This window comes from Ambystoma mexicanum, chromosome 5q (genome assembly GCF_040938575.1).
Source record: "Ambystoma mexicanum isolate Mex_15411 chromosome 5q, UKY_AmexF1_1, whole genome shotgun sequence".
In the NCBI taxonomy this organism is placed as follows: Eukaryota; Metazoa; Chordata; class Amphibia; order Caudata; family Ambystomatidae; genus Ambystoma; species Ambystoma mexicanum.
Window position 1 is genome coordinate 1,272,588,197 of NC_090933.1, and position 23,020 is coordinate 1,272,611,216.

At 50.9% G+C, this 23,020-nt stretch overlaps 1 protein-coding gene across 2 annotated transcripts in view; it reads left to right on the plus strand.

Moving 5' to 3' along the window:
* LOC138498021 (latent-transforming growth factor beta-binding protein 4-like) overlaps positions 1 to 23,020 on the plus strand; it is a 743,452-nt gene that overhangs the window by 381,444 nt on the left and 338,988 nt on the right. The window lies entirely within an intron of this gene.

The following is a 23,020-nucleotide window of genomic DNA, read 5'->3' on the forward strand; positions in this document are numbered from 1 at the left end:
ACAGACATTGTATTTGTTTATCTGCTTGAGCATTTAAACAGACCTGCATCCCTGTATGGCTATAACCCGAAAGATCTGCCACTGTATTCACACCTGTTGTGTCATCTCGGTTAGCCACGCCCCCATCACTGGTTGCTTCCATGGACTCTGTGTATGATAAACAGTGAGGAAAGACTCTGCCATACTGTCAATGATTTCAGACCCCCGCATTGTGGTTACTGGGGGCCTGCAATTGTTGACTCTCAAAATGTTTTGGACTACAACTCCCATCATCCTCATACAGCATAGTCAATGGTGGGGGATCATGGAGTCACAGTCCAAAACCTCTGGAGAGTCGCAGGTTGCAGAGTTCTGTTATATACTGTTCTATTATCAGGAACAACTATTTAGCAAAGGAGTCAAGACTGGAGGTCTGTACCCTACACCCGATCAGAAGAAAGACTAAAAAGATTTAAAAAATCAACGGCTTGGTGGGACACAGGAGATAGGCTCCTGTCTGAGGAGTCAGAGAAGAGTTCCACTGACATAGAGAACTCACTAATGCAGAACAAGGCTATTGACCATGTATGAGGGTCTCGCTATGAGGACGAGCCGAGGTAATAGTTCAGAAGACTGAGCAATTATGATTTAAGATCAGGAATATAGAACAGTGGGATCTACATTAAAATACCAGAATAAAACGAGGCCCAAAACTAATTTATTTTAATCACATTTCGAAAAGTTTTTCCTTTTTTTGCACTTACCTCTTTTTTTAATGTGGCAGACCCTCCCTCACAGCCCTCCTCATATCCCCCCACTTTCATTTATATTGAACCCAACCTTCCATCTATTTTTTCGGGGGGAAAAGTGCAAAACTCCTGCAAAAATGTGATTTTTAAAAGTAGCTATTTTCGGCCTTGTTGTTTTTGTATTCACTTTGTTTTTACGCAATACCAGAACAGTGACTTTCACTTGAATAAACTATATTAGAATTAGACAAAGGAATGAGAAAAAAGTTGTTGGATTGTAAAGGCTCGTAGGCAGAGCATAAAGATTGTATTCTGGTTTAGCACTTTATGCTAGACTCCTCCAGCTTCTAAATGTGATAATGACAGGTGTTATCAGTATCCTAGTTTGAATGGCACTTATAGTGATTATAGATCAGGGATGCGGAAATCAAATCCTACAGAATCGAATTTACAGGATCAAGAGTGAAATGAAAGAGTAATCACAAGTGAGCATAGACCAGAGCCACAATATTAAGCCATTCTAGACAATCTCCTACCATGTCCCAGCTCTGAGCTCCTTCTTCTAGTTCTGCCGTCACCAGACCAGCTCCCACGATAAAAAATCTTCACAACACCATCTTTCTCGGGTGTAATATGTACCTCCAGGGACGCCATCCTGACTGGCTGCTGACACTACCACATTAGCACCCAGACCTAGTGCCTACCTTTTATTTTTTTATTTTTTTGTTATTTTTTATTTGTATACGGTTCAGCCAAGAACCATTACAAAAAATTGAGAAAGAAATTATAACAATATAACAATACCAAAGAAATACATCCAACTTGCGCCAAGCAAAAAATTACATTTCAGAAAAGAAAAAAGAACACAATTGGCACATTACAACCAAACATTGATCTAAAAGAAAAAGAACACTAAAACGTAGGCCAATATAAAAACATTATTCCATTATTTTGTGAAGTTTTAAAACACGAACCTCTGAAGCTGTTAAAGCAACATTATATCCAGAAACCAAATTGTCCCAAAAATAATCAGCAATAGGCCCTTCCTCACGAAGCACAATTCTCCTAAACAGCATCGTTCAAGCTGCCCATGTTCCCTCACACTCCATCAATAAGTGCCTTAATGTTTGGTTTGATGGAGTGTCACAAACATTGCACAATTCTATAGCTATGTCTCCCTGTTGATGCCTTACCAACACTTCTCCAGTATGTACCAGATTTAACCTAATCCTTAAGAAGTTATTCCTTACTACCCTATCGGGAAACTTCAATACGTAACGAGAAAGACAACCACTGGTTTTTTCTGCCAAAAGAAACGGGTTTATACTAGAGGACTCCCTTACCTTTGCAACTGCTTCTATCCAGTCACAGATTTCAAGCTTTTGCTGGACTTTGAGTGGGTTTGTTAAAAGAATGTCAACTTCTAAGTCCACCTTCTCTAACAACACTCTGACTCTTCTCTCTAGGTCAGTCAACATGGGAGATTTAGCTCTTTCTAGATGACATTTAATATCTCCATAAAGACCTAGTGCCTACCGTGGCCTTGCTAGACGAATCAGTTTCTTACCTCACTATTGCTGTCGCGACTAGTATACAAATATACAATAAAAAAGGTGCACATCATGGGAAGAAAGATAGAGCTAAGCTAATCTTGTTGCAAACATTTAACAATAGTTATAAGATTCTGTCGTGTTAATCCGTCAACATTCCTCAATCTTTTTCTGACAATCTTAATCTGTTTGAAGAAAATAACATTCCATTTTTCTTTTGTGATTTGTGTTTAAAAAACGATATTCTTGTATTTTTTTCTCCATAAAAATGAATTCACTTAGAATACAATGATGGCACGTCACCATCAATTAACTTAAAATACAATTGTGAGCAATTCCTATAAATGACCTATATGCATTTTGCGCTAAGAACTAATACTATCTGTAGCACGCGTATTCGAAGTCTGTTGAGTATACATTTTGCAATACAAGGCAAACGGTTAAGAAAAGAAAGAGAAAAGTTACTACATTGTGCGATATGGCATCGGAATTAATATTAGCATTAGTACTTCTGCATGTGCAGTAGTATTATATATGACCAACTTTGTTGGATTTAAGATTAAAATTGCCTTGCTAATTCCATCAATTAAACAGGCCGATTCATGGAACAAATGTGCGCCGAAAATCTTAGCGCAAGCTGGCGCAAGCGTGAAAAAGCAAGCGTGTGAGTCAAGGAAGAGCCTGCGCCTTATTTCCACTGGTTGTGCGCCAAATCCGTGCGTGGTGCACACGGGCACATGCGTCATTGCAACAACCCGAACGGCGTGTGCGACGCGCAAAGGGAAAGTGCACAACGTCGGCGTACACACCAAAAAGGGGGCGGGACACGGGGTGTAACACGCGGAATGGGGAACAACGCGTGAAAAAGAAGGCGTAACTGGCGAAGTACTGCAGGGAAATACACGGAACGCCCACACGCACACAAACAACTCGTATTCATGGAATCGAATACGGGAAACACGCGCACGCAAAAAGACGTGCACAGGCGTCAACACGTCTGCCGCAGGAAGGCAGGCGTAAGCGATCCCGCGCACAGTATAAAAGTGCACGCAAACAACAAACACGTATATCCAGCTACAATGAATGCCCCATTTGTCGCAGCACTGATCATGGGATACCGCAGTAGGAGGAGAATAGCCAGGGCCCGCATTTTTTCCCACAGGACTAGGCTTTTTGGGATGCCTGACGACCAGGTCCTCGGCAGGTATAGGTTTCCACCTCGTATCATCCTAGACCTGGTCAGGGAGTGGGAAGATGACCTTACATCCCCCACCCTCTGCTCCCAAGCATTGAGCACCTTGGAGAAGGTGCTCAATGTCCTGCATTTTTTGGCCACTGGGTCATTTTAGCGGACTACTGCCATAGTGGGGGGGTCTCACAGGCCACGCAGTCATGCTGCCTACACCAGGTGTTGGCAATCATGACTGCGTGCCCCTCAGTCCGCAGGCACATATACATGCCCAGAACACCCGCAGAAAGGCAGGCTGTTGTCCAGGACTTCTACAAGGTGGCACACTTCCCAAAAGTGCTCGGTGCCATAGATTGCACCCATATACAGAATGTCTGCCCTGAGCCGGGCCCTGGAAGCTGGGCAGCATGGCGACACATGGCTCCTAGGTGAGTAAAAATGCCTGTGCACATACATGCATGTCACACACAGACAAATACACAAACCACAATAATCACAACCATTATCACCTCTCCAGGGGACAGTTCCTAGAGCAACCACATGATGACGCCAATCCGGAACCCAACCACACCACCACAGGTAAGATGCTGCCCATATTGCAACCAGTGGCATAGTGGAGCGCACATTTGGAGTGCTAAAGTCACGCTTCCGCTCCCTTGACAGCTCTGGTGGGCAGCTACTCTATGCACCCCCAGTAGTGTGCAGGATAATTGTGGCAGCATGTGTCCTGCACAATGTTGCTACACGGCAGGGTGTACTGGTGGACATGGTGGTGCCCCCACATCCCCAACCACAGGCACAGGCGCTGCCCATGGGAAGGGATAGGCCACGTAGCGAGTCAGCCCGGACCCAGCTTGTGGCTACATTTTTCACCTAAACTCCCACCCCTGTGGAGTGCACACAGGCCTGGCACATTCCAGGTGACAATCGATGATGACAAAGAGACAGTCAATTGTCACAACCTTACCACCCTGAGAATGTTGCCATGGAAGTGCTACATTGTGTGCATCCCTCGCTACTAAAACATAAACAATCACGTGTGACCAAAATGAACCCATGCAAGGTGTGTATCACACACCCCTGCAAAACAGGCCATCATGATCCCTGGTATGTCACCCAAACCCTGCCAAACCACATCACCCTTGTCTGCCACACCATTTTTTTTTTTTTTTTTTACATTTATAAAGCGCTCACACAGCCCGCAGGCATCGAGGCGCTGTTACAAGAATTGTTTGTTTTTCTTAGTTGCTAATTATGTTTTATTTTTGTCTTAGTTACGTATTTATAACGCGCTTAAACACCCAGAGGTTTCTAAGCGCGGACCCGGGGATCGAACCTGTGTTGCTTCGTGTCGTTTTGCTTCCAAGATGCGCACGCTGCTGCTGAGCTATCCTCCCGGGACAAGTGGGGGGGGTCTCACAGGCCACTGACATGGCAAGCAATAGCAAAAGCCCAACACATTACCAGTAATATATGAAGTGACATGTGATAAATGGAAAGTGGCTTCACACAATGACGCCTGTCATGGAATCTGATGAAATGGCTGACCAACAACCTCCCACACAAAACAAGTCATACCCAAATGCATTCCAACAGTTGTAGCATGAACATAACAATCAATGCCTGTTCACATGCACATTGGGCAAGGCAAAATCCCTACTCCTGAATACGTGTGCTGTGTGCGTCTCCTGCAACACACTGCTCGGCGCACAGCATAGTGACCAGCCATTGTGTCAGAGACACACCTTGAGCATCACATGAAAAGGACAAAATAAACAAATAAATAAACAATTGACGCATGTACAGGATCCACAAATGGTCATAGATCATGTGCTGCAGGGACACAGTGGTCCCCAGAAGACAAACTGTGTGCACATTTGGACATTGAAGGGTGGGTGTACATGTGGTGGATCATAGTGCGACTGTGTGTGTAGTAGGGACATGCACTCAATACATGCATGTGCAATCAAGTGACCATCAGTGTCCTCTACACATCACATGTGAACATTGCCCATGTGCACACCCCAGCATGTCAAACCACACCAATCCCCTCACATCTGAAAGGTAAACACAACACAGGAGCAGGCATTAACCAGCAGAACACATCATGTACATATAACCCCACAATTACAATACCAGGGTGCCCATCACACTGCAGACCAAGACAACTGTCCAACAACCAAACACTCTCCCTCATTCACATATCACCATGACTTACTGAACAACTGTGTCTGGGGTCTGTAGCCTTCTTCCTTGAAGTATACCTGGCCACAGGATCACCCTACCCCTTTGTCTCCATCTTCCACCTTGCGTGTAAATAGTGTCCAGCACCCTCAGAGGCCACCTTGACTGGCATAAATAGCAAATCAAAGAGAACTCCAAGGAGCCAAACAGACAAGCCAGGCAAAAAGCCTGTAGGCAGCAAAAAACACTTGAAGCGTCTCCAGTAGATGACTTGAAGTAGCAGTACATTTCAAAGCACATGTACAAGCACAATGATGGAACAACCAAGTTAGCACACTTAAACAATGCTACAACATGATGTGTACCAGGTTTGGTACATAATATACAATGATGCAGCACCAACTGATGGGTAGTGTCACTGCTCCGGTGTCCAGGCGCAGGAGTGGCACGAACCAACCACCCCATCTGTGGTCTGGGCGCCTGCAACATCAAACTCACACAGGCCTCTGAGACCACGGTGGGGAAGGAGGGTCAGGGATATGTTGTCTGGACAGGCATTGGTATTTTTGATTACCGGAAAGAGGGGCAGGAGAGGGGAGTTGGATTGTCAAGGGAAAGTAGGGAAAAGACAAAAATCCACTATTCACAATAACACATACTCAATCAGATAAACTATGTACATCATGCACATTGTACCAAATGACTCAAATGGAAGTCAAAGAGAGACTTATCTCTAGGGTGAGTGCTGGCCTCCTGCCTGCGCACTCTCAGGTCCGGTAACAGGAGCAGTTCAATGCTGCAAAGATAGTAAGAGTTACTAATCTGTGTGTGTCTATAACACGCAGGCACAACACCATACATGCCCCAAAGCAAGTAACTCCTCCACAAACAAACACTCTTGTCTGCTGCTTGGTACCCATACGTAAGATTCCCCCCGTGATGGTTCATACACTGTCAATGCAGTAAGTCCGGCGCACGTGGGCGCGTGGCAAAGGAAGACCAATGTGTCAAGATTCACACATCGTGCAATGGTCCCTGGGTAAGCAGCTACACGCATATAGCGAGGCATGACTTCAGTACAAGTAGTGTTCTGGCATCACCCAAATAAAAGAGGTATTGCATGCGCCAATTTTAACATGCAAATGATATGCACTGCACACAAGTCTGTCCCTCGCTGGGTGTCCCTGTGCGCATCTCTATTTTTTTCAGGCTTTGAACGCTACTGGGCTTATACATTTGCTTCAATGGAGCATGGTAGACTGGAGGATATGTGCGACAGCCCCTGCATGTGCCCCTGACCACTTGGAAAGCAACTTGCCATGTGTCCACCAACTCATTTTAGCTGTACTGTGCGCTTCAACACCAATAACTGTCCAAGCTCACCATCAGTGGCGCTACTTAGCATGCATGTGCAACAGGCCTGGTGGAAGGTTGGCTGTGGTGTTTGTCCCTTGTGCTGCTCACCTTGCTTGGAGTTCCTGGAAACACGTCTGCTTCTGTTGTATGTATGAGCACAAGCCCTGTGGCACTGCTAGCGCACACATGCGCATGTCTGCACCACCAAACGTGGCCAGCTGCCAGACGTACACTGGCCCATGTCTGCCGGCAAAGGTGGTCTGGAGGCTCATTCTCCTGCAGCAAGGGCAGAAAACACAGAATTAATGCAGGAAAGTCCCCTGTGTGTGTGCCTTCATGCTGGTTGCGACTGGACCATGTCAGGGACGTACATCAGATTCCATCCCACCATCAGTGTGACTTTGACAGGCAAAGAGTGGCGGACACTCTCTACAGCATGAAGTGCATCAAGCACATGTACAGTAAAGAAAATAAACATACAACACAATGTATAGCAATTAATGGACACCTGATTCATGAAACCACCCATTTCTAATGCTGAAATGGTGTCGATAAGACCCCCTCAATCCCCACTAGGGGTGTTAACACAAGTAGTACAGCAGCAGACAGGCCACAGATATGACATTCCAAAGCCCTTGTGAAATAGACTGTAACACCGAACCATCCTTGCGAGCCCATGGATAAGGGAAGCAGGAGTGGCCTATGTGAGTCAGGACCCCAAGCTGCAAACACATACACGAGACAAGCTTGAAGGGCCCAGCTGGAACAGACAGTGGATGCTTTCAAAAGCCACAAAGCACCACACCGTCACATGAAAGCACAAATTGACTAATTACACTAACTATAAAAAAAACTACATTACCTAATTAAACTAACTATCAAATCGAATGTTAACTAACTAAACTAAAAAGGCTACATACGACCCTGGGGGAGGGGGAAGTTACTGGGTGCAGCTCAACACCCACATGCGATGATGTTGAGGAAAAAAAAACCTCCATGGGCTTAACGCCTGCACAGCCCGATCTGTGTGGGAGATACCCCGTCGTCCGAGTCTGGCTCATCCTGAAAAGGAGGACGTGGCACAGGAGCCTGACCACGCCTAGCCGCAGCTTGCCCCTCGTCGGCAGCAAGTCTGCCGGACGGGTGAGCCTGGTTCTGTGCAGCGATGACACGTAGGTCTGCATGCAGAACCTCCTGTGATACGCGTGCTTCCTCTTGCAAAGTAACACGTGTAACACAGAGTTCTTCCTGAAAGGCCTGGCTGGACAACTGATGCACTTCCCGGCAAGCACGTAGCTCAGCCGAGATGGTACTCTCAAGCTGCTCAAACCTCTCCTCTGACCGTGCCCTCTGGGAAATCTAGAGGACACCCAGAGTGGATCTGAGGGACTCATACTCAGCCCTCAGGGCCTCAATGTGTGCCTCTGCGTGAGCAGCAATTGCTTAACCCAAAGGCAACATTTCAGCCTGGCGTGCCCTGTCTGAGGCCGCCATGCCCAGCCTGAGTGAGCGGGCCGTGGACTGTGCCGCCCGCTGCTGGAGAAGAACCTGCCTAGCAGGGGTCGAACACAGATTGGGCCACATGGTCCATGCTCACAGCAATGTTTTCCATTGCTGCCCCGTGGCGTTCTGAATTGGCAGTCATGTCTTGCTCCCACTCAGTATGCCTCGCTGGCGCGCGGCCACCGCGTTGCTGGGCTTGACACCTGTGGGACCCAAGGACCGGCCCTCCTCGTTGGGTTGGCACCACCCGCAGCTGCACGACTACATGCCCCCGTTGACTTGATGGCCCAGGCCCCTCAGCGACTGCTGTGGAGGGTGACCCTGTGTCCCGATCCACCACAGGCGGTGGTCCCACCACTGTCTGACCCCTCAGTGCAGGTGTCGCGGACAGAGGAGTGTCCACATCAGAATCACTCACCCCTGACGTATGGACCTGATGCACATCCAACTCGACATGGACGTCAGAGTGGTCATCTGGGCTGGACTCATTACCAGCCAAAGACAAGATGGTCTGTAGCACATGTGTGTTCTCGTGGTCTACCACCCCACGACCCCCACTTGTGCCGGGTTGCTGTAGTGATAACAACCCTGTGCCTGGCATGACAACACCATCCTCTGGCTCCATTGCATCATCATCTGAAAAGCAGAGAGAAAAAAAGATCACTACACATGTTAGAAGCACACAACACACACACACATAGACATCACAGAGACAGCCAACACAAGAAGCAGACATGTCACACACAAAAGAGAACCTGCCATGCATGCCGGGTCAACTTGACATTGCTTCAGTGATTAGCATGTAGAAGGGTGTAATACAGCTCAGAAGTGGGTTGATGCAGTGCAGAACATGTGTACATTACTCACTATCTACATGTACAAGTACTTTATGATGTGTATCAGAAAACGTGAAGGCAGTGCAAGGTCAAGTTCAGGCATCATGTGCAATGTGCATGCAATGGGTTGCATGGCTACAAGCAAACCACCCCTCCCCCTAACTGGAAATGCAGGGATGCCTTGCATGGTATCAAAAGGATGGCCAGAGACCTGTGTATTGGCAGACAGTGTTGACTAGCGTCAATTGCATCATCTGAGTCAACTGACAACACAGCAGATGATGATGGGACAGTAAGCAGGGCACATGATGAACCCTCAGTAGTACACCCATGTGTGCAGAAGACACTACACCAGTTGGACAGAGTCAGTGGGCCATAAACAGGGTGAGGCCTGTGAGCCACACAGACTGCCACACCCTAAACATGTGTGGGACGCAGATCTGAGCCACAGTGGGCATGGGAAGACTGATGACATGGCATGAAATGTAGGTCACCCTGGACACGTAGTACAATGATCATCCACTCAAGGACACATAGGGGCATGCATGGAATGCACATGGAGCATGAATGGGCACTTATGTCCCTGTGGAGCATATGCCATCTGCACAGTCCAAGTGAGACACCCTGCATCAAGGACAAAGGATGTACCCCACTGCATGTGTCTGGCAGGTTGGCTGGTGAAAGTTAGCATGTACACAGGAGGCATGAACAGGCCATTGCATTACGGCAAAATTATGCACACCAGTGCAAAGGTCAAATTTGGGTGCGGGGGCTGGAGGGTCAAGGGAGCATGCCTACGTGGAGTACCCGCATGCAGGCAGAGGACACATGCACCTCAGTCATTCCATGATATAGTCCCAGTGCAGAGAGGAAGGACACCCCAGGCTACATGCAGAAGGACCAGTGAGCTGGTACATGGACCGGAGGGGCATCGAGGTGACCAGCATGTGAGTAGGGTGCAAGTGTGGTGATGGACAGTTCCCGTCTGCTCCACATGTCCACCATCCTGCAGAGCAGCCATGCATCAGTGAAGCATTGCATTACTTGCACATCTGAACCATGTACACATGACATGTAGTGGCAGTCATGCACAGCACATCACACAAGGAAAACACACATGGCCTCGACAAACACGCAGCAACACTCACTGGACTGGGCATCAAAGTCCTGCATCTCTCCCACTCCTTCGACCAATTCAGGTGGTATGAACTCCGCAACGAGTGACTCATGCAGAGTGAGGTCTTCCTCCTCAGGTGCCGGCCCACTGCCAGTCACCAGAGTCAAGTTGTAATTTGAGGCACGCTTTTCCTCAGCGCTGTGTTTGAGGTCATTCCAATGCTTTTTGCACTCTTGCGCCATGCGCACCTCATGGCCGAATCCACTCACATGTTCCGCAACTTGCTTCCAGTGGTATCACGATGGGCAGCCGTAGTTTGACAATTAGGCCCCACTAGCATGTCACGGTTGTGGTCCCGCACGTAGTCCACGAGGAAGTCCAGTTCCTGCGCACAGAAAGGCTTCTTCCTCGACGTGCAGGAGGTCGTGGCTGTGTGTGGGGTCCCAGCCTGTGCTGCAGGTGCAACCTTCCTCCTCTTGGATAGTGGCGCGGACACTGGCTGGCAAATGCCGCCCTGATCAGTATGGCCAGTGGCAACGGTGGATTGAGCCAAGGGAGTGGCAGGTGGAAGGACGACCGAAGGCCTGACTTGCGTCAGTGGCTGCTGGGTGCCCTGGAATGGACCCTGCGCAGCAACATCCGCTGTGGCAGGGTCATTGACCGGCACTGTCCTTGTTGGTAGACTCACAACCGGGGTGTTGTTGGCTGCATCTGCCCCTGCACTTGCCAACACCCGGCTGGTCGGGACAGCAGATGACATTACTGCCCCAGGGACACGTGTCTCAGTCAGGGCAGCCCTGCGTGCACCTGCGGTGTTCCTCCTGACCTGTTGGAAATCTTCCATGGCCTCTTCAAGTGCCAACGCAGCCTGCGCTGGCAGACCCTGAGCCTGGGTGGTGGTGTCCACAGCTGCACCTGCAGCTACCACTACTCTTGGGCCCGTGGCAGTCGATGAAACAGACTGCCGGGTCACATGGGCGCCAGTGCCAGATGCAGAAGCTGCATCTCCCGGAACCACAGGGCGTGGTGGCATGACTGCACCAACACATGGCACAACATTGTGCCAAAGTGGCGCACCCCTGCCTCTTTCCCCTCTGCGGCCACCCTGGACACCCTGGAGTCCCCCTACTCCATGGTCACCCCGGTCACGTCCCTGACCACGCCTGCCACGAGGAGTACGCCCAGCTGAGGCGCCCCTCATCTTTGGTGGCCTCCCAACCATGGCACAGATGGAGTAGTGCCGGCACAGATGGAGAAGTGCCAATGGGAGGTGTACACCACAATTGTTCTGGGCAATTGGGGTGAAGGGGGTGGGATACAAGATGTTAAAAGCACCCCTGCACCTGCAAGGCTGTATGTGACCCCGGTGATGAAGTGACGGGTCACGCAACGCTCAGGCACCCCAAAACTGCAGTAAAACGGTGCACACAACCCCGGTAACCCACCTGTGTGGAATTAACCTCCTGCAGTACGTGGTGGCACCCAGGGACCCGAAAAACACATATGCGTGGGACACGCAGGCTACTATGACCTCAAAAACGGGTACGTGATACACAGGGGCACCCGCAGTGGTAAAAATAGCATGCGCGACTCACCGTCAGACTAGCGTGATAATGAAAAACACGCGTAGCCAATACCCCCGCCAAAAGAAGAGATACGTCCTTGATCCGCTGTGAAGTTGTGATGGTGTGCTAAACAACACGAAGTAGCAACACACACGTCGGTCTCCACGAAAGGCACATACAGCGAACTGCTGGCCCCGCTCACCTTTAACCCATGCTGAGGGAAACGCCCACACGCGTCATGTCACTTACGTGCTTAGGCCCTTTCCTCGGATTACACGCATTAAAACGCAGACGTGCTGTTTTTCACCTGCTGAATCAATATGCACCCGTCAAGAGGGAAACGCTTGCACGCGTAACGTCACTGATGCGCTTACGCGCTAAGGGCCTTTCCTTGAATTACACGCTGACATTACATTACATTACATTACATTTGTTAAGCGCACTATTGACCCTTAGGCATAAAGGCGCTGACAAACAAAAAGACATATAGCACAAAAGAGGACAGGCTTAGAGATGAAAGATCATAAGACTCCTCAGCAGGTTATTCCACTATCCCCTATTTGGAAACATCCTTATGTTCCCAAGATCAGACAAATAAATATGTCTTCAGTTCCTTCTTGAACGATACAAGAGAGGAGTGACTCCTCAAACTTGAAGGAAGGTTGTTCCAGAGCGAGGGGGCCCTCACCTCAAATGCTCCCTTTTCCGCCTTCATTGTTTTACATCTTGGCTGTATAATTTGATTAGAGAAATTAGATCTCAGAGAACTTACATTACTCTTAGAAATTATATACTACTGTAAATACTCAGGCATTACTTGAAGCCGGCATTTGAAAACAATACCCAGTACTCTAAAATGAATCCTGGCTTCAATAGGTAGCCAGTGTAGAGAGCGTCTGGCCACCATTACCTGACTATGCCTTGGAAGTCTAAGAACCACTCTAACCGCCCAATTCTGTGCTACCTGCAGTCTATGCAGCTCTCTTTGATTAATGCCCAGCAGGAGGCTGCAACAATAGTCCAATTTGGCAACTATAATTGCCCTGGCTATGGTCTCCGCACTTTCCTGCGAAATCATGGGCCTCAGATGAGCCAAAAGTCTGATATAATAGACTACCCCTGCCACCACTGATGAAACATGGGCTTTCATGCTTAATGTCGAGTCCAAGATCACTCCTAAAATGTTTGTCTTAGATAAAGGAGTAATAATGTCCTCCCCCAATTTGAAGGAGCTGTAATCTTGACTTAACTTGCCAATCGCCTTGGAACTGCCGACTATCAGCAGCTTGGTCTTACTGCGATTAAGAGCTAGAAAATTATTCAGCATCCATTTTTCAATAAGTGCAAAAACTCTATTCACCTCCGCCTCATCCTTTTTGTGGTGTCCCGACAACTTAATAACACATTGAGTATCGTCTGCATAATTAGTGAACACGACCCCCTCCTCCCGTAACATAAAGAAGAAAGGGGCCATGAACAAATTGTACAGGCAAGGGGACAAGCTTGCCCCTTGTGGGACCCCATAAAGAACAGAAAGTGGGTCAGCTTCAGCAGTAGCCGAGCAGACTCTGCTTGTTCTGTTCTCCAAAAAAGAGGCGATCCACAGGGCTGCTGACTCTGAGAGATTAGCCTCCTCCTGTAGCCTTGGAATTAAGATAGAGTGCTCAACCAAATCAAAGGCCACAGACTGATCTAATGAGATTATCAGAGATAGTCCGCTTTTATCCATTTCCCTCATTAATTTTGATTTCAATTCCAATAGTGAAGTTTCCGTCCCATATTTCTTCCTAAAACCTGACTGATTGGGATGGAGGATGTAATGCAGGTCTAAGTGTTCTGCAAGTTGACTGTAAGCCACTTTAAAGGATTTAAAGGATTATCCAATGGCAGTCCTGTTTTTTTTAGAGTGCCAAATAACTCTGTATCAAGCTGGCCACGCGACAACACATGGAAGACCACGCTCCTGCCCACAATGCCATTTTCCTGCCCCCCAAGAGCCCTGAGCACGCTCCCACCTGCCATCTGCTGCTGCCTGACTGCCTGCTGACCACGTGCCCTACTATTTGGTGCCTTCACCTTAGCCATCTGCAGGGGTCCAGTTGCTGTGACCACCCTGCTGGAACTGAAGACTCCCGACTGGAGTACCATCACTCCACAGCCCAGCCCCAGGACCCAGTTGCCCACCCACACCTGCCTCGGGGGTTTCCATGTCGGGGCAAACACCATCGGACACCACTGGCAACCCCCAGCCAGAGAGGCAGAGGGCTACCAGCTTCAGGGCCTAAGAGGTTGGTATCCTGGGGGGCGTGGCGTGGACGGCCATGTAAAGGGCCGTGCTCTCGTGGAGCTCCGCTGATCCTACAATGATCCTGGAGGAGAAGTGCATGCACGGGAACCGGCCAGCACTGAAAAATAATGCCCATGTGTGTGAAGATGATGGCTACACTCGCTGAAACTTTGATGCGAGTGGAGGGTGAGGACACTGAGTTATACTTGTCTGCGAGCCGCGGGCCCCGGATCGGCGAGTGGAACAAGATGGCGGCAGAGACAAAGAGGACAACAGGTGTCACGAGGTGTAGGTCCTGTAAAGCCCCTGCATCGAACTCCAAGACCAGCGATTAGAAGCAGATCGCGGCACTTGACCGAAATGCGCTGTTGCTTCACATTGGTGACCGACGCTGGGCCCGCGGCGTAATCGGATCGAACGCCGGCGGAACCCAGGAGGATTCATTGTGGCAGCGTACCAATTAGGTGGCCACGGATCCTGGGGCCGACGCGAACGAGCGGGCGGTGGTGGCTGCAGTTTTCCACAGCGAAACATCGGCACAGGCCAGTGGTTGAGGCCGACAGGAGACAATTGCTGATCCCCGGCACTTAAAGCGGCCCCTCCGGGCCTGGGCATTGTGGGCCGGATGGCCTTGTGATCGCGGAAGAGGGGGAACAAAGGGAGTGCGGTGAATAGGTGAGCGCACTTGAGCACTGGCCACAGAAGGAACACGACAGAGACCGGGCCACGACACCAAGAGGGTATGAGCACATGGGAGGAGACGCCCCACTCTGGGTGCGAGAGAAGAGACAAGTACATATAAGTACATGCTTGGCCTGCTGAGAGTGGTCCGTGACCACGCGGACCTTTGTGCGGAGGGGGGCACGGCAGGCCCTCGCCCAGTTAACATAGCAGGATGTCCTCTAAAGTGGTTAGACCCAGGATCCGACAGTCCACGATGGAGACCTACGCCAGGTCGCCCCCAGAAGCGGAGGGGGGCAAGAGCAAGGAGACCCCCACGGCAACGGCGGAAACACCGGGCACGATCCAGGAGGTGCTGGCAGCGATCGCAGACTTAAAGGTGGCCTGGGAGACTAAGTTGGGCCAGGCAATGAAAGAGCTGCAAGAGGGCCTGGACCTCAAGATCGGAGCGGTCCAGGAGGAGGTGAACCTGCTGAGACAGGACGTGCAAACGATTGCAGAGCGCACTGGGGCCTTGGAGAAGGAGATGGCCCCGAACACGGAGGCGTGCGCCGCACATGGAAAGGAGCTCCATGCCCTTGTGCAACGGGTGGGCAATCTGGAGGACAGAGCTGAGCAAGCAGAAGGGCGCGCCAGACACAATAACATCCGTATAGTGGGCCTACTGGAAGGTACGGAAGGGTCAAACCCCACAGAATACGTGGTATCCATGCTTTTACAGGAGATAACAGGCGGGGTGATGACCCAGGGGTTCGCGGTTGAAAGGGCGCGCAGGGCCTTGACAAGGAGACCGCCCCCTGGAGCCCACCCGCGGCCGCTGATCGCAAAGATCCTGAACTATCGGGATCGGGAGAAGATCCTCAAATTTTTCCAGAGGGGAGGAACGATCGAAAAGGGTTCCTCAATAATCACAGCCTACCCGGACTATATGCTGCTTGTACAACGTAGTAGGATGAACTTTGGATCGGTGAAAAGGAGGCTGAAGGAAGCAGGCCATCGCTACATGTTGCTCTACCCAGCCAAGCTGAAAGTGTTTTATAAGAACAGATCCCTTTTTTTCGAGACGCCGACCAAGGCAATGGACTGGCTGGACATAAAGGGCCGACCTCAAGAACCGGATGTCCAGATGGGAGCTGCAGGAGATAATTAGCAGACGGCTGTGGCACCTAGGGTGACATGGCCAAGACATTGGCACTTCATTATAGAGTTGTATTAAGCTGGTGGGGAGTGTGTTGTAGTATCAACTGGCTGGACCCGGTGGACGCACCAATCCTAAAATAGATGACTGGGAGCTCCTGGGAGGCATCCCTTGTGCCCAATAGTAATATACTTAGTTAGGTCACTGTTAGATTGGTGACGCCCCGCGGGGTCCTAGTCCTCGGCGACGGGACAGGACCAGACGCGGGTGGGCCTGAGATCCAGGGATGGAGCTGGGCATTTGTTGGGGTAGGGCAGGGTGGGGGGAGGGGCTGGGTTGTGTGCAGTGGGTGGGAGTTGGGGAACAGGGAGGGGGGGACTGTTGAGGGGGGTAGGGGGGAGAGCCGGAAAACAAACCATCAAGGGAAGCATTGAAGGGAGAGGTGGGTTGGGAACAAACCGAGTAGATGGCATCGGGTAACCTCAGAATTGTGACCTGGAATGTACGGGACCTTAACAGTTATCTGAAACGTAACAAAGTGATGCTGTATCTAAAAAGGATGCACATTGATGTGGCACTGTTGCAGGAGACTCACCTCACAAGGGAGAAGTTGGAGGTTGTCAGGCGAAAATGGAGGGGACATGTTGTGGGGGCTACGTATTCTGCGTACGCTAGAGGGGTTATCACTTGGGTGGCGCCGCACGTGCCACTCCAGGTGCTTAGCTCAACGGTAGACCCAGAGGGCAGAATGGTGGCGGTGACAGGACTCCTGGAGAACAGGGAAGTGCATATCATAAATCTGTACGCCCCCAACCATGATACAGCGGCTTATTTTAGGTCCCTTTACAGTAAAATTAGCCCCCTGGTTTGGGGTGCGGTGGTGTGGGGAGGGGACTTTAATTGCACCCTGAATCCCAAAATGGATAGGTCAGTCGACAAAGCGGTGAAGCCGGCGCCGGCAGCCAAAGCACTGGGGACATTGTTAAAAGATCTAGACCTAGAAGACGTGTGGAGAAGGTTGCATCCAATGGATAGGCAATACTCGCACTATGCAGCACCACATGACCTGCACACGAGGCTAGATTATGTGTTCGTAGCGACTGAGAAAGCGGGAGAAATGGTGGGAGCAGAATACAAGGCCCGGGTACTATCTGACCACTCGCCTTTGGTGGTAGAGTGGCGACACCAACCCCCCAGAGCGCGGATCCCGACATGGAGACTTAGGACTGAGGCATTACAAGACGAGGGGTTCCGGGAGGACTTGAGGGAGGCCATCGAGGAATATTTTGATATAAACATGGGCAGTGTGCGCTCGGTTGGAACAGTATGGGAGGCGTTCAAGGTGGTGGTGCGTGGAGTAGCCATTTCCAAATCTAAAGGGCTCCAGGGGGGCATTGAAAGGGAACTTCAGGAAACGGAAAGGGAGCTGGAGGGCCTCACGAGACATGAGGATACCGCCCGGAAGAATAGCGATAAGATAAAAGACCTACAGTTAACCTGCAGTGGACTCTGGGATAGGTTATGTAGACTAAATTACAAGAAATATACGGCGAGGCTACACGCAGGGGGCGATAAGCCGGGCAGATTGCTGGCCTGGCTGTATAAGAGTGAGACCCCCCACACAGTGATCAGTGGGATAAGGGATGAGGAAGGTCGCATCTGTAATACCCACGAGGGGGTGAACGAGGAGTTCCTCAAGTTTTACAGACACTTATATGAGGACGCAGGGGAGGATAGGAGCCAAGACATACTGGACACGTTAGAGGACATAGAGCTGCCCACCCTGGGTGACCTAGAACGCACAGAACTGGACGCCCCTATCACCTCGGAAGAGCTGGAGGTGGTGATCCAACATTTGCCCACGTGTAAGGCACCCGGGACGGACGGGTTGCCTAGCGAGTTTTACAAGACATACAAACAGGAGCTGCTTCAGCCACTGCTTGCTATGTTCAATGAGGCCTATGAGCAGGGGGAACTGCCATTGTCCCTTCACGAGGCGATGATCATCCCACTCCTAAAACCAGGCAAGCCGGCCGCGGAGTGTGGGTCTTACAGACCCTTGTCCATGCTGAATCAGGACAGCAAAATACTTACGGCAGTGCTGGCCAATAGGCTGAAGAGGGTGATCGGTAAGCTGATACACCCAGACCAGACGGGATATGTCCCCGGCAGGAACATCACAGATAACCATAGGAGGCTACACCACATCATTGACCACACAGAGGAAGATACGGGTGAGCTGGCAATTGTGTCGCTAGACGCGGTCAAAGCCTTTGACTCGGTGCGATGGCCTTGGTTGAAAGTAGCCCTGAGGGGATACGGAATGGGACCTGGGTATATCAGGTGGGTCCAGTTGTTATACAGCACCCCGGTGGCGAGAGTTAAAACAGGATCCATAATCTCAGATACCTGGCAACTCAACAGGGGGACCAGACAGGGATGCCCCTGGTCGCCCATGCTATACATTCTGGCTTTAGAGCCGCTGGCAATATGCCTGAGGCAACAATACGGGGAGGTGGGGATTAGTACAGTAAGTGGTAGACACCTGGTATCGCTGTACGCAGATGACATGCTCCTTTATCTGCGCTATCTGGAGGAGAACTTGCAGTATGTGCTAGAGGTGATGGACCGATATGCCACCCTCTCGGGCATATCGGTGAACCCTAGGAAGTCTAGTCTGTTCCCCTTGGGTAGATACAAGAATGTCCCGTTACAGAGGCTGCCTACCCTGCCGATACCATGGCAGACTGAGACATTTAGGTATTTGGGAGTAAATATTTACCACAGGATCGAGGCGGAGCACCAACATAATACAGAGAAAGCAATAGAGGGGGTCAAGAACAGCATGGTGTTTTGGTCCAGATTGCCCCTGACCATGATGGGGAGAGTGGCCTTGCTTAAGATGGTGGTCCTGCCCAGACTCCTGCACTTCTTTGTGAATGTCCCGTTTTTGATTCCCAGGAGCCTATTTGTGAGACTTCATAGCGTGTGCAGGGGCTTCATATGGGGTAACTCCAGGAACAGAGTGGCCCTGTGGAAACTCCAGAACCCATGTGACAAGGGGGGCATAGGCCTGCCAAATTTTGAGCTTTATTATCTGGCGGGGCAGCTGCTGTATGTGGCCAGGTGGCTATCGACTGAAGACTCGGCGGAAGCCAGGCTTCTGCGGCAAGACTCGGCCCCATACTTTTTGAATGAAGTGGTGTGGTTACAAAAGAACAAACTGGTGGGAAGAGGGCGGCTGTTGAGGCTGGGCTGGGAGGTTTGCCGCAGAATGTGGAGAATGATGGGTGACATAGAGCCGTTCTCTCAGCAGGCCCCGCAAGTGGCACTATGCGGGAACGACTCACAACTGTTCGAAGCGGTCCGTAGATATTGGGAACCGGTAGGCCTGGCCACCCTTGGGGACATATGGCAGGAAGGGGAGGCATTGGAATTTCAGAGGTTGCAAGAGGACAGGGGTGCATAGAGGCCAGTATATAACCTACGCTAGGCTCATGAAACGGGTAAGGGAGAGATGGCCGCAGACAGTGCTAGTGGATGACCCTGATGCCTCCCTGGAAACGATGTATGATGTTTCGGAGGGCGGGCACGAGATATCTAGAATATACGAGCTTCTAAGAGCAAAGGTAGGGAAGGAGCTGCTTCAATTGAGGCAGGACTGGGAGGGGGAAGTAGGAGGACCCATGACAGATGGGCAATGGGAGAGAGCCCAAAGGTACCATAAAAAGGTATCCCGGAATGCGAGACTCCAACAACTCCAATTGTATGTCACTCACAGGGCTTATTTGACTCCCGGGAAAATTGCAAGGTTTGGAGGCTCGGCTACGCAGAAATATCCCAGGTGTGGGGAGGTGGAAACGGGGCTGCTACACATGTTTTGGACTTGCCCGGAGGTGCACAGATTTTGGGATGAGATTAAAACTAAATTGGCTGGTGGGGGAGTGGAGCTGGACGTGGGATCAGCTTGGCCATGCATGCTCAGGATTTTTCCCAGGCCACGGGATTTACAGCACATAAGCAAAATGAAAGACTTAGCCTACATCCTGGCCAAGCGCAGGATCGCAATGGGTTGGAAGGCGGCCCACAGACCCAAGGTGGAGCTATGGTGGACGGACCTCCTCAGATGGGCTGAGGCGGAATCCGTAGTTTGGGTTGAAGCGGTTACTAGGGGGGGAGAGGAGGAAGTAGGGCCCTTGTTGGCCTGGCGGCAATTGGTGACCTCTGTGGCAAACCCTCACCAAGACAATAACGAATCAGAGGACTCTGATGAGTGCACAAGCACTGCGATACCTGATAATGCTCCCATAGATGACGTGAGTGTGCCGGCTCTAGTTTGTGGGGTGGGTGGGGGGAGGATGGAGAATTATACTGTATAATGTGATGGTTTGATGCTGATTATGTACGTCCTAAACAGTTGTAATGTGTGTTATTTTGTTTGGTTTTATTGAAAATTAAAATAAATAAAAAAATTTAAAAAAGAGGTTGGTATCCTGGTGGAGCAAGTCCTGGGGCAGTATGATGCCCTCTTTGGAAGTTCACACGCCAAAGAAAAGCCCGGCGCCTCTTGAAGGCAGCGGATGCTGAGGGGTGCTGGGTCCGCCTAACTGACATCCAGATGAGGGTCCTCGAACGTATACGCCCAGCGCTCCACATCCAGGTCCATGAGAGGCAGTCCCAACCCGGAGTCGAGCGGTAAGTGTACATGCGTACTGATTGGACACTGTGCATGTCGAGGTGTGCCAGGAGTGTGCATGTTGGACAAATGTGTTTGTAGGGCCATGTGTGAATGTGTATGTACAGGGAAATGAGCCTGCCGCATGTCAGTCATGTCATGTGTGAGACACATCAATGGTGTATGTGTTGAAATGCATGCTGGCCAAATGCATGGGTGGGTGTACACATGTTTGATTTTCGGTATATGTACTGTGCCATCGTTGTGGTGTCACACAAGGATGCTGGTTCCACCTGCATGTATCTGCACCATGCACATGCGCATGTGTGTGTATTTGTGCAATGTGCAACTGTGATACACCATGGATGCATGTGACACCCACATGTAGGGGAGTAATTTGCAGATGTGACATGAATGGCGATGATTTCACTGTGACAGGTGGTGCAGTTGTACAGATGCATTTATGTCTGGTGACGTGTGTGCATGTGTTTGGCAGTCCCCATGTTGCATGTGACGTGAGGCTGACCTGCAGATGTACATGCTGCTGTATGTGTATGGATGCTGCTGCCTGCTGCACGATTCCTGTTAAATTGTGCCTGTGTGTGTGTTCAAATGATATGTGGGTTGGGGAGTCTGATGGCATGTGTGCATTTTGGAACTGCCACTCACGTGTAACTGTCATGTGTGTATCATACCATTGTACAGAGCCCTGATGCCTGTGTTCTGTCTCTCCCTGTCTGCAGCGTCAACTGATGAAGAGGGCGGAGACGGTGCTGTGGAACACAGCGGCAGGGATCCCACCGCCAGCCGGAGAGGCAAGGCCCAGCTCCCCTTCCAGGATGTCATGTCGTCGGGGAGTGAGGAGTCTGGTGCCGCCTCCGTGGCCGCAGCTGCCGGGGGTAGGTCCAAGAGGCGGAGGTCGGAGGTGGACTCCTCGGCAGCAGAAGGGGCAGCTGAGACCCCAGAGGGGCCTATGGAGAAAGATGGCACAGAGTCATCCAGGTTGGTGGGGGGTTTGGTTGAGGAGGAGGCCGTGGAAGTCACACACACGGGGCCTGGAGAGGGGGATTCCACTGGTGCCAGTGGTGCAGTCCAGGGCCAGGGACAGGAGGCAGCACAGGCCACCGCGGAGGTGCCTGTGTGTAATCCTGTCCCCGATCTTGTGACAGCATCATCCCACACCAGCAGGGATGCCTTCGTCCAGACCCATTTTCAGGGAGGGGATAGCCCCACAATAACTGGCCTTCCTCTCCCTGCGGACGTGGCAATCCTGGACCGGCTTGAGCCTGTCCTGGGTGGAGTGGCGTTGCGTGTTCGTGACATTCGGGATGACGTGCAGGGCTCTCGTGAGGACAGTGCACGTCATTTTGAATGTCTCAAAGACCGTGTCAACCTACTAGGCGGAGTCACCAGTGGGTTTCTCTGTGTGCTGAAGCTTCTACCGACCCCCTCCCCAACTGAACCCCCTATGCGCCAGTCATCCTCTGTGCCATCTTCCTGCCCAAGTGTCACCTGAGCGCCCTGTGGAGCTGCCCCTGACCCAGCGGCCAGGCTGGTGGAGGACACATCCCTGCCACAGTCAGGAGTCGGAGGTCCAGCAGGGGTGGCCACCCCAACAACTGGACCCCAGCTGGAGGATGACGTGCAGGCAACAACAGGCAGGGCACATGCACGGCAGCAGCAGGCTCAAGGTGGGAGCGATGATGGCTCGGGGCCAACAACATCAGAGGGGCAGGCATCGGCCGGAGGGCAGGAGGACCCTGGATTGGGGGTGTCTTCCGTGTGGCAGCGGTTGGGCCAGCAGATAGATGTGCAGCGGCGGCGGGCGAAAGAGGCACGGCTCACAATGGTCAGGGCGGAGAACCCCATGCGCAGAGCACTGAGGCGGGCCAAGTGCCTCGAGGCAATTCGCAGGGAGTTTGAAGTGAACATGGCATCGTCCCTGCGAAACCTCGGGGCCATGGAACAGGCCCGCCTCCAGGACATAGACCAGGAGTTCGATGATGCCCTGGCCCGGGAAATCGAAAAGTGAGCCGGAGGACTTGCCCGACGCCATTGTATATAGTTTGTAGTTTTACGTTTCATTTTTGTTTTGCATTGATTTGGGGTGCTTGGACTATGCCCCACCTTTTTGTATATAATTATTTATTAGGTATTATTATTTTTTTATAGGTTTCATTTCATTCGTTGGACTCGTGGGCCCTGGATTTC